Source organism: Pan troglodytes, chromosome 11 (assembly GCF_028858775.2).
Source record: "Pan troglodytes isolate AG18354 chromosome 11, NHGRI_mPanTro3-v2.0_pri, whole genome shotgun sequence".
Lineage (NCBI taxonomy): Eukaryota > Metazoa > Chordata > Mammalia > Primates > Hominidae > Pan > Pan troglodytes.
The window spans coordinates 80,658,163-80,670,817 of NC_072409.2; the positions used below are offsets into that span (position 1 = coordinate 80,658,163).

The 12,655-nt window shown below is 37.5% G+C and overlaps 1 protein-coding gene across 7 annotated transcripts in view; it reads right to left on the minus strand.

The window, feature by feature from the left end:
* The window catches only part of UNC13B (unc-13 homolog B), a 243,450-nt gene that overhangs the window by 76,661 nt on the left and 154,134 nt on the right, over positions 1 to 12,655 (minus strand). The gene's annotated exons all lie outside the window — the stretch shown is intronic.

The window sequence follows — 12,655 nt, forward strand, 5'->3', positions numbered from 1 at the left end:
TTATGGTAGTCCCTCCTTAGCCACTGTTTTGCTTTCTGTGGTTTCAGTTACCTGCTGTACAATACAATAAAATATTTTAAGAGATCATATTTACATATCTTTAATTACAGTATATGGTTATAATTGTTTTATTTTATTATCAGTTATTGTTGTTAATCTCTTACTGTGCCTAATTTATAAATTAAACATTGGCTGGGCACAGTGGTTCACACCTGCAATCCCAGTGCCTCGGGAGACCAAGGCATAAGGATCACTTGAGCCCAGAAGTTGAAGACCAGCCTGGGCAACACAGCTCTTGTCTCTACAAAAAACTAAAAAATAGAAACTTAGCCAGGTGTAGTGGTGCATGCCTATAGTCCAAGCTACTCAGGAAGCTGAGGTGGAAGGACTGCTTGAGCCCAGGATTCAAGGCTGCAGTGAACCACTGCATTCCAGCCTGCAGGACAGAGTGAGATCCTGTCTCTAAAATTAACAAATTAAACCTTATCATACGTATGTATAGGAAAAAACATAGTATATGTGAAGTTTGGTACTATCCACGGTTTCAGGTACCCATTTGGGGTCTGGGAATGTATCCCCTATGTTTAAGAGGAGACTACTAAACTCCAAAGAAGATATAAAAATGGCCAATAAGCACATGAAAAGATACTCAACATCATTAGTTACTAAGGAAATGCAAATCAAAATCACAAGTTAGCACTTCACACCCACTAGGATGGCTATAATAAAAAAAGACAGACAATAAGTGTTGGCAAAGATGGGGAGAAAATGAAACCCTCATACACTGCTGATGGGAAGGTAAAATAGCACAACCACTTTAAAAAACAGTCTGGCAGTTTCTCAAAATGTTAAACAACGTTACCATATGACCTAGCGGTTCCATTCCTAAGTGCATACCCAAAAAAGCTGAAAACTTATGTTCACACAAGAACTTGTACATGAATGTTCACAGCTGCATTATTCATAATAGCCAAAAGTAACGATCCATGCTACAACATGGATGAACCTTAAGAACATTAAGCTAAATAAAAGAATCCAGACACAGTAGGCCACATATGATAGGAATCCATTGGTATGAAATGTCCAGACAAATCTACACAGACAGAAAGTAAATTCATGGTTGCTACAGGCTGGTGGAAAAGGGAATAGGGAGTAATCCCTAATGGGTATGGGATTTCCTTTTGAGGTGATGAAAATGTTCTGGAATTAGGTAGTGGTGATGGTTGTGTGATCTAGTGACTATATTAAATACCACTTAATTGTATACTTTAAGATGGCTTTATGTTATATTAATTATATCTGAATTTAAAAATATTTGTTACTAAAAACAAAGGAACAAGAATTTGTTGTCAAGCCACTGAGGGGAAATGGTATGAAAGTAGGACTGAATGAGAAGGCTGCAAGAGTACAACGGCAGTGTATCCTTGTCTCTATGTCACTTAGAATAGTAAAAGGAAGTGGAGGCAAGCTGTGTGAGCAGAGGGAAGAGCCATGGGTAGCTGGTAAAAGATAAAATTTGGAAATAAAAAAATTTTTTTTTCTCAACCAAAAGTGAGAATAGGCAAGAATGGGTATGGACCTCTCCTTTTCTAGAGATTTTTAGGCAAGAAAACCCCCCTCATTCCTCTTCACAACTCAACTGCCCAGAATGCAAAAGGACAAGCTTCCTTACTCTACATCCTGTTCATTCATCCTGCCAACAGATATTTATGGAGTACTTTTTATGTGCATAAGATAGTTACCTCATCCTTCTCTCCCTCTGAGGATAAGTGAAACTCCAGCTCCTCATTCTTCTACATCTTAAAAAGAATGTCTTCGCTTTCTCTTATCTCTCAGGAGCCCAATCACATCTAGTGGGTTCAGGGTTGATTTGGGAAGCATGGGAACAAAATGCAGGACATAAAACAGGTTTTAGAGAGGTGATGTCTTTTGATTGGGACAAGCTGAATTTGAGATGCTGATGGGACAAGTGAGTGTCCAAGAAGTAGTTAGAAATATGGGTTTAGGGTCTGGGCTGGATAAGAGAGCAACCCACATATAGGTGATAGGTGACATAATAAATGATATTTCAAAAGAAAAATGTATAGATTTATATGAAAAGAGCATTGAGGAAAGAACTCTGGAAAGAACAACATTTAAGAAATGAGCAAACAGAGAAATCAGAAAAGAGACTGAAGACAGATCAAAGAGGAGAGTTGGAGATGGTTTCTTAGATGTTAAAACAGGAGGGACTGTTCACAAGTGTCAAATACTGCAAAGAGGTCCAATAAGATAAACACTGAAAAGCAACCACTAAGTTATCAGTTAGGAGCTCACTGATGACCTTCACAAATACAGTTTTAATGAAATGACAATGGGATCTCTGACGCAGACTTTTCTCAAGTATATTCCTTGGAAAACTAGTCCCACAGAATGTGTCTCTAAAAGAGTGTTTCATGGTCAAATAAGTCTGCAATAAAGCTGTGCATATTATATTCCCTTCTTAGAGAATCAAAATAAGCCTAAGTATATTGAAGTTTCTGAGAAGTCCTAAGATATAAGGCAATCTATTGGCTTTGTGCTCTGTTGAATTCTGTGTTTCCCAAATTTCTTTGACATAGAACCCTGTATAATATGATACCTATTAATGACTCTAGAAACTGGAGTCCTGTGGAACATGCTTTGGAAAGTAGGGTTCTAAGATTAGTGTTAAAAAGACAAGCTCTGAAGTTAAATAGATCTAGATTTGAATCCTGGTCCTAAATCTTACTAGCTGGGTGATCCTGAACAAGTTTCTATCTTTCTAAACACTGAGTTGCTTAATCAATAAAGTGGGCCTAATAACATAAGCCTAATTCACAGAATTATTATTACGAATTCATTAGGTAATGCATGTAAAGATATAGTGCCTACACATAGTAGTATTCAATAAATGTGGTTACTATAATGATATTATTATTATGGCAAGAGTTGAGATTAAAAAGGAAAACTGTGATGCAGGTACTAAAATTTTCAACGAATAAATGGGGAATTATGGGAAAGTTGTAATCTAATTGCAACAAGGAAGGTGGCTGTAGAAACAGGTTAGGCAAGGATCTAGTAATGGCTTGGAAGTGGCAGAGGAAGCCAGAGAAAACCAAACCTCACTTCTGACCCAGTAATGCATGGGGCATATAAAAGGCATAGTCTCTACCAAAGAGGGCTTCAAGGAACAGCCAGGTCCAGTCAAGGTCAGAAGGTAGAGAATATGTTGGTTCTGGTCTCAGATATCAGGTAAAGGCACTGCAGTTTCTCAGAAGGCGAAAACAGTCTGTTGAGAACAAGGGTTGTCTCACAGCATTCAGAGGAGCAGCTAGGGCCAGGGAAGGTCACTCTGGTTTGTGAAGCAATAGTAAGGCCTGTTCTTGGGTAGGGCTTACCATGAAGTTTGAAGAGGGGTCTCAAAAGCTGTGGCTAAGATAAGTCTTGAAGTATTCAGGCTTATGTACAGGATTTGCATTGCAACTACATTAGAAACAACCTAAAGATCCATCAATAGGGGGCAAAGTATATAAATCATAACACATCTACAGAAAGAAATACTATATAGCTATTTACAAAGCAGTAGCCCTATTTATACTAACAGAAAAACTATGCAGCTGTTAATAGAGTATGAACTCTATTTATACTAATAAGGAAAAAAAATCTCCCAGATAGAGCAATAAATGAAAAAAGCAAGGTGTAGGACAATGTGTGTAATACACACATACAAGTTTTGGGGCACACACATGCTCATAAATGGATGGATTAACTCTGGACTGATTCATGAGACACAAATAATAAGATGGGGGAAAAGGAGATGAGGGGGCCTGGGAATCTGAAGTAGGAAAACTGTGCACTATATATTTATAAATATATATCTATATATAATATCCTTTTCAATTTTATATTTTACATTTATTACTTATTCAAAACATTCTTCAGTTTTTTTTAGAAATGTTAGAATGGCAATGGTTAGGGAGAGGGATGAAAAGTTGTGAGAAAAAGGAGGGATCGGAAATTGGTAGTCTCCATGAGGGCAAAGAGTTGAGAAGTTAAGATAGGCAGACATGATCAGAAAAAATTCCAGAGTTTAAGATTATGGAAAGAGTATTTCCCTGGTGCAATTAAGTCTGAATGGTGCAGTTCTCAAAAGCCCTCTCCTTGAGCCTCATTATTTTTCCCCTAGGGACCCATTTTTGAGGCTTCAATTATAGAACAAGAAGGAAGTCACTTTTCTTGGGAGGGAGTAACAAGTGAGAACGGAACTTTGCAGAAGAGTTTCGATTCGTTCTCTGTCTTAATGATCGCCCCTAAGAAAATGCTGATCTACCTCTCAGGCTGGCAGCTGTAATCCTACCTCTCCTGAGACTGCTCCATTTAAACCCAGGCCTTCTCATCTATTTGCTGTTCTGTCTCTGCTTACCAAGGCTCTCCTTCCTCAGCTTTCTTCAACAACCCAAGAGCTCCTGTCAAGCCTTCTTCCTGGCCTATCTCCATGCCTTCTCCTGAACTGTCCCTTCCACCTGGAACACCCACCCACCCGCTGCCACCGCAATCTCCGTTTCTAGAGCTAAAGTCTCACCTCCTCCCCCAGATTTTTCTGCAGCTAAGCCAAATAAGGTACAGATTCATATCCACTCCCACCCACACTACCAACATTACTGCCTCATCAGCAATAGCAATGTCATCAAACACTTATTAAGTACATATGGCCATGTACTCAGCCAGCCCAGAAGACACAGAGATGACTCTATATAACCTCTTCCCTCAAGTGACTGACAATCTTATAGGAATAGCATAAGTGTAACTAGGTTTCTATGATTCTCAAAGTCTCTTTGATGTAATATTAGCTGAAGAAGTATAAGTGACCTATAAACTTATGAGATATATTCAAATCACAGATAATCAAAGAAATGCAAATTAAACAATGGTATACCATTCTTCTGTCAAATTGGCAAAAATTTTCTAAAATAAGAATACTTAATGTTGGTACAGCACACTCAAATACTGAAAGTAAAAACCGGAAAAGCTTTTCTGAAAATAAATTAAGAAGTTTGTCAGAAGTCTTAAAATATATATATACCCCTGAAGCCGAGTGTGATGGCTCATACCAGTAATCATGGCATTGCAGGAGGCCCAGACAGGACGATCACCTGAGGCTAAGAGTTCAAGACCAGCCTAGGCAATGTAGTGAGACCTGGTCTCTATTTTAAAAAATAAAATTAAAAATAAAAAATAAAATTTAAATTTAAAAACTTATATCCTTCAACTCAGTAATTTAATCTATTTTAAGTTAAAGAAATAATCAGAAATGAAAACAGATGTATGCACAATGATGCTCATCACAGCGTTATTCATAATAGTAACAAGAGGAGCCAGGTATGAGGGCTCATGCCTGTAATCCCAGCATTTTCGGAGGTTGACACAGGAAAATTGCTTGAGCCCAGGAGTTCAAGACCAGGCTGGGCAACATAGGAAGACTCCATCTCTACAACAAATAAATCAGCCGGGCATGGTGGCACACGCCTGTAGTCCCAGCTACTTGGGAGGCTGAGGTGGGCGGATCACTTGAGCCTGGAAGGTCAAGGCTGCAGTGAGCTGTGCTTGTACCACTGCACTCCAGCCCAGGCAAGACGCTGTCTCAAAAGAAAAGAAGAAAAAAGAAAAGAAAGAAACAAGAGGAATATTATAAAATACCTATATAAGAGAATATTAATCTATTAATAGTCATTAAATCATGTTTTCAAAAATATTTAATAACCCAGAATAAAGTTCACAAAAACAAAGTGAGAAAAAAAATGTTTAAATCCACACATATTATGATCTAAATTCGGTAAATTTATGTTCATGTATATAAAGCTTATATAAGAAAATATAGCTAATGTTAATAGTTAATATTCTGCTATTATTGACTTTAAGTGCTGGGCCTTGGGAATAATTAAAAATAGTATTAATTAGAAGATAAAGAAGCACATGGAGACTTCTGTGGAAATAATGCGGGGCATCTCTGGCTGGTTAAGCATCCACAAAAGGTTAGCTAAACACACTTTGCCAGATTCCATACTGGGCTCTTGAATATCAGCCTTAAAAAGCTTAGCCTGACATTAAAGGATCTTACAAGAAGTACACAGAAAAGAAAGATATAGCAGTAAACAAGTAACTCCATTATATCATCATGCAGTAGAAAAAAATATGCAAAGAGTGTAGAAACTTTACCCCAAAACTGACAGCTGACTGGGTTTTAAAAGATGTGAATGAAAAGTTAGCTAAGTGAATTAAGAGAAAGAGCATTCTAAGCATGGGAAACAGCAAATATAAAGTCTCTGAGAATTTTTGAAATATAAATAATTCTATATGTTGGAAGCATTTCACCTAAACAGGATAGCAAAAAGAGCCTAGCAGATAAGTGAAAATCCAAAAGTTCGATACATTACTGATGGGTTAGGAAAGAGAAAACCACTCTTAAGACATTACTAGTGGGAGTATAAATTGGTACACTCCCTATGGGAAGCATATACTTTTGGGGGTAGGCATTAAAGCCACTGACAAATATCCTTCTCTATCTCTTTAAAAGTATGTCATACTGCTCCACTTTAATTAAAACAGAGCTAGCATTCAACCCAGCAATCCCATTACTGGGTATATAATGAAAAGAAAACAAATCGTTCTACCAAAAAAACACATACACTCATATATTCATTGCAGCATTATTCACAATAGCAGAGACATCAAATCAACCTAGGTACCCATCAACAGTGGACTGGATAAAGAAAATGTGGTACATATGCATCATGGAATACTATGCAGCCATAAAAAACAGTGAAATGTCCTTTGCAACAACATGGATGCAGTTGGAGGCCATAATTTTAAGCAAATTAATGCAGGAACAGAAAACCATATATCGCATATTCTCATTTATAAATGGGAGCTAGGGGCCAGGCCTATAATCATGCCTGTAATCCCAGCACTTTGGGAGTCTGAGACAAGAGGATTGCTTGAGGCCAGGAGTTCAAGACCAGCCTAGGAAACATAATGAGACCCTATCTCTACACAAGAATTTTTTAATTTGCTGGGCATAAGTGGCACATGCCTGTGGTCCCAGCTACTTGGGAGGCTGAGGTGAAGGGTTGCTTGAGCCCAGGAGTTAAGGTTGCAGTGAGCTGTGATCATGCCCGTGCACTCCAGCCTGGGTGACAGAGTGAGACCCCACCTCAAAAAAATAAAATTAAAAAAAAAAGTTTTAAAAAATGAGTGGCATCTAAACATTGGGTACTCATAAATATGGGAACAATAGACACTGTGGACTACTAGAGGGAGGAAGGAGGAAGATGGCAGGGATTGAAAAACTACCTGAGTACTATGTTCACTACATGGGTGACAGGATCTATACCCCAAATCTCAGCATCATGCAAAATACCTATGTAACAAACCTGCACAGGTATCCCCTGTATCTAATTTTTTTCTTTTCTTTTTTTTTTTTTTTTGACATAGGGTCTCACTCTGTCACCTAGGTTGGAGTGCAGTGGCATGAGCTTGGCCCACTGCAACCTCTGCTTCCCGGGTTCAGGCAATTCTCCTGCCTCAGCCTCCTAAGTAGCTGGGATTACAGGTATGCACCACCACACCCGGCTAATTTTTGTATTTTTGGTAAGGATGAGGGTTTCACCATGTTGGCCAGGCTGGTCTCAAACTCCTGCTGGGATTACAGGCATAAGCCACTGCACTCAGCCCTCTGTATCTAAAATATTAATAGAAGTTGAAATTATTTTTACAAAGTTAAGTTTGGTTTCATGATTTCCTTTAGCTAGGAAAATATGAGCAAAAGCAACATATGTATTAATAACTTCTGGGTAGAAGTTTTAAGAGCCAAAGTACAACTTGCTATATTTTCTTTCACTTGTTATCTTTCCCTTCCTTTTACCATTGTGACTGGCAGTGTTCCAGGTGTTGGTTGCTCCATCAGCCTGGATTGCAGAGAGAAGACAACTTTAAAGCAAAACTCCTTGATGTGGAATACGAGCAAGAAACAAGCCCTTGTTATTTTAAGCCATAGACAAATGGATGGCAATTTGGCAATATTTATCAAAATTATAAATGCATATCCCCTTGGTATACCTGCACACATGCAAAATGACGTATGTACAAGGTTATTCATTTGTAACATGGTTAACAGCAAATGACTGGAAACAACCAAATGAACATCAACAAACGACTAAATACTTGCAGAACAAATATTTCATTCAATGGAATATTATGCAGCTATAAAAAAGAATGAAAAATTTTCTTAGAGCTGATATGGAAGGATCTCCAAATACAAAATCAAGATATGCTTGGTATGTATAATATACCATCTTTTGTATAAAAACAGGTAAAGAAGCATTAGTATATTCATATTTGCTTGTACTTGTAGACAGATATTCCAGAATGATAAATAGGAAACTAACAAAAAAGATTATCTTGAGTGGAGGGTGAAGGAGTGATTGGGGCGGCGGGGCGGCAGCGGGGCAAAAAAATCCTTGGTGTTGTGCTTAACTTCTTTCTCTCGCGTAACTTCAACCAATATGTTACTAAATCTCAACTTAAGTACAAATGGTACATTTCTGCTTCAATCTTAAACTGTTATCAGAACCCTCTTTAAACTCTGGCTTCTTGTTCTCCTCTTGGACATTTCTAATCAGTTGCCAGTTACTTTACCTGTGTTAAGAATATCTTTACTATTGTTCTCTTATTCAATTAAGTTCTTAGTTACTCTTAGGTAAACCATGCCTCTGTCTGTATGATTCCAAGCTTTGGCAACTGTTTTCAGCTAGTCTTTTTGAGAGACTCTGAATTATTATACTTCTGAAAAAGAAAAGGCCATAACTTAAACTGTGTCTTCTCCAATATATTCTTATTTTTCTAATTCAGAGCTTTCCTTTTACATGGATAAGGCTAATTACTTTGCTTTGCTTTATAGGAAGAATTACAAGACCCTTACTTTTAAAAAACTTAGAAATAAAAAATCAGTAAGTATTATGACATTCATTCCATAAATGTTCATTTTAAATGCTTGTTTAGGCCAGGCGTGGTGGCTCATGCCTGTAATCCCAGCATTTTGGGAGGCTGAGCCAGGTGGATCACTTGAGGTCAGGAGTTTGAGACCAGCCTGGCCAACATGGTAAAACCCCATCTCTATTAAAAATTAAAAAAAAAAAAAAAAAAAAAAAATTAGCCAGGCATGGTGGCCCATGCCTGTAGTCCCAGCTACTAGGGAGGCTGAGACATGAGAACTGCTTGAACCTGGGAGGCGGAGATTACAGTCAGCCGAGATCACACCACTGCATTCCAGCCTGGGCAACAGAGTGAGGCTCTGTCTTAAAACAAACAAACAAACAAAAAAAAGCTTGTTTAGCCAGATGCAGTGGCTCACGCCTATAATCCCAGCACTTTAGGAGGCTGAGATAGGAGGATCGCTTGAGCTCAGAAGTTCAGAAGTTCAAGACCAGCCTGGGCAACACAGTGAAATTCCATCTCTACAAAGCATTAAAAAAAATCAGCTGGGTGTGGTAGTGCGTACCTATAGTCCTAGCTACAAGGGAGGCTGAGGTAGGAGGATCACTTGAGCCCAGGAGGTTGACGCTGCAGTGAGCTATGATCATGCCACTGCACTCCAGCCTAAGCGACAGAGTAAGACCCTGTCTCAATAAATAAATAAACAAACATTTGTTTGCCTCACGTCAGTCTATATCAACAGACTCCCAGTGTTTGCAGTTAGGCAGCCCTATCCACGGAAAATTTTTTTAGCATGAACCTCTCAACATATGTACGTTTATTCATTTAAAAATTATATAGATGTATAACTGCATTAATATATATTATAAAAATTAAAATGTGAAAAGCATAACAAATTTAAAAGTTTTTTAATGTTTATTAACAAAAAATTTTTTGCTGTAACTAAAAATATTCACAGTGATACTTTTTTTTAAAACAATGTGATATAATGTGCCTAATTGTTTCCTAAATCTTATTTTAATATTTTGTTATAGAATGACTTTAAGGTCTGATTGTACATTCAATTACTTCAATACATGGTTTTCATAGCTGTCACAGCCGAAAAAGATAATGATATATCAAATCTAATGAAAGAAGAGCAATTGGTTCCAACATACTAATTATTCAGAGATTTTGTTAAACTTTGGCTAGTAATTTTTCCTCTTCTCTGATGCCAGTCAGCCGTTCTTGCAAAATCGTGAGAAATATTTTCATATTTTTAACAAGTAAGTTCAAAACTCATTGGAAATCTTCATTAGAAATATTTTTAATATGTTAATAGTCTCTTTCCAAGATTTTAGAGCATGCAATTATGAGTTTTTATCAGTAACATTGTTTCTGATAAAAGAACACACACACGCACATCTATATACAAATAATAGCATTTTCAAATATCTGTATTCACAATACCTTTTCCAAGCAGCTATCTTTTCAATAATTACTAAAACATTATCTTCTCCCTGAAGGGTCAAATTAAGAGTGCTCATATGAAGCCAGAACGATTTGAGCACCAAAATAAATGACAATAATGGATTATAACTCATGTAATAAATTAGAAATGTAAGAGTTATAATGCAATATTGACATAAATAAATTAATGAGAGAAAAGGGAAATCTCTTCCTAAAAATTGAGTGCCAACTAATTAATTAATATAGAAAGAATAATAGAAACAGAAAGTTACCAATTGGCAACCATCATTAGTGGTGGTAGATTCAGATAGGAGACGGCTACTTAGCTGGTAGGTAGAGATTTGATAAGGAACAAAATACCAGCATATCCTCAGAGTACTGCACCACAAGGCACTTAACAATTACAGAGGGAAGAAATGGTACCTTGACAGTGGAGAAACCTGGCCAATGCAAACTTAACCAAGTCATCAAGGCTGACATTATAAATGGTAGGACATGTTGACATCAGGTACTTTCTGACGCAATGCTCTGAAAAGAGCACAGCATCATTTTTTTTGTGTAATTCCTGCCATGAAAGGATGGCCTCAGTCCAGACATGAGGAAACACTGAATGGACCCAAACTGAAGAACATGCTACAAAATGAAAAGCCTATACCATTTAAAACTGCTAAGGATGGGAAACACCGAACGAAGCTAAAGAGATATCACGACTAAATGCAACATGTCATTCTGGATTGGATTCTGGATTAGAAAGGAAAAAGGGACATTGTTGGGATGGTTGGCAAAATATGGATAGGGTCTTGATAATAGTGTTGTTATTGTTGTTTGGCAGATTTGAATGGTTATATCATGGTTATACAGAACAGTAGCCTTGTTTATAGGGAAATACAAAGGAAGATTTAGGAATGACAGAATATCATGTCTCCAATTTTCTCTCAAATGATTCAGAAAAAGATTGATCATAATGGAGGGAAGGCAATGAAGTAAATGTGAAATGTGACTAGTTGGAGCATCTGGGTGAGGAGACATAGTAGTTCTTTACTGTTTTTGCAACTTTTCCTTAAGTTTGAAATTGCTTCAAAATAAATTAATTTTTAAAGTATATGTGCACATATGTGAGCATGATTGTGCTTTTAATATCTGCCAGATATTATACTACTGACAGCCAATTGTCATTAAACATGTAACTTCAATAAATCATTATATCAAAAAGATACCTGCACCCATATGTTTATTGCAGCACTATTCACAGTAGCAAAAATATTATGGGCTGAGTATAGTGGCTCACACCTGTACTCTCAGCACTTTGGAAGGCCAAAGTGGGAGGATCACTTGAGGCCAGGAGTTCAAGACCAGCCTGGGCAATACAGCAAGACCCTGCATCTAAAAAAAAAAAAAAAATTTTTTTTTTTAAATTAGCCAGGCATGGTGGTGTATGCCTGTAGACCCTGCTACTAAAGAGGCACAGGTAGGAGGATTGCTTGAGCCTAGGAGTTCAAAGCTGCAGTGATCACACCACTGCACTCCAGCTGGGCAAAGGAGCAAGACCTGAACTCAAAAAAAAAAAAAGGAAAAAGATACGGAATCAACCTAAGTGTCCATCAACAGATGTTTGGCTTTTAAAAATGTGGTGTATATATATATTACACACCATGGGATACTGCATGGTCTCACTTATAAGTGGGAGCTAAATAATGTGTACACATGGATTTAGAGTGTGGAATAATAGACACTGGAGACTTAGAAGGGTGGAAGCGGGTAAGGAAAGAGAAATAACTTAATGGGTATAATGTACAATATTCGGATGATGGCTACACCCAAAGCCCAGACTTCACCACTATGCAACATATCCATGTATCAAAACTGCACAGGTACCTCCTAAATTTATATGGAAAAAAAAGTACCTTCTGCCTAAAGACTGCCTACCTCCTAACACACAGATAAAGACACTTCAAACTTGTAACACTGAAAATGAAAAATATTTATCTTTGTTTTTACATTTTTTTGACGTTGTTTCAGATCTTAGTGTGCTGATACTTTGGGACTTAAACTGGCAAATTCCATAGATATTTTTGTACCCTGTTTTGGCCCTACAGATGAGCCAGTATGGACCGGCTAGGTAAGGGAGACAACTATCCTCAGGGGCTTGAAATCATTTCTTGCCCTAAACTCGCCCTAAACTCAAACGGTTTCAAAGAGACAATGAACAGTACTT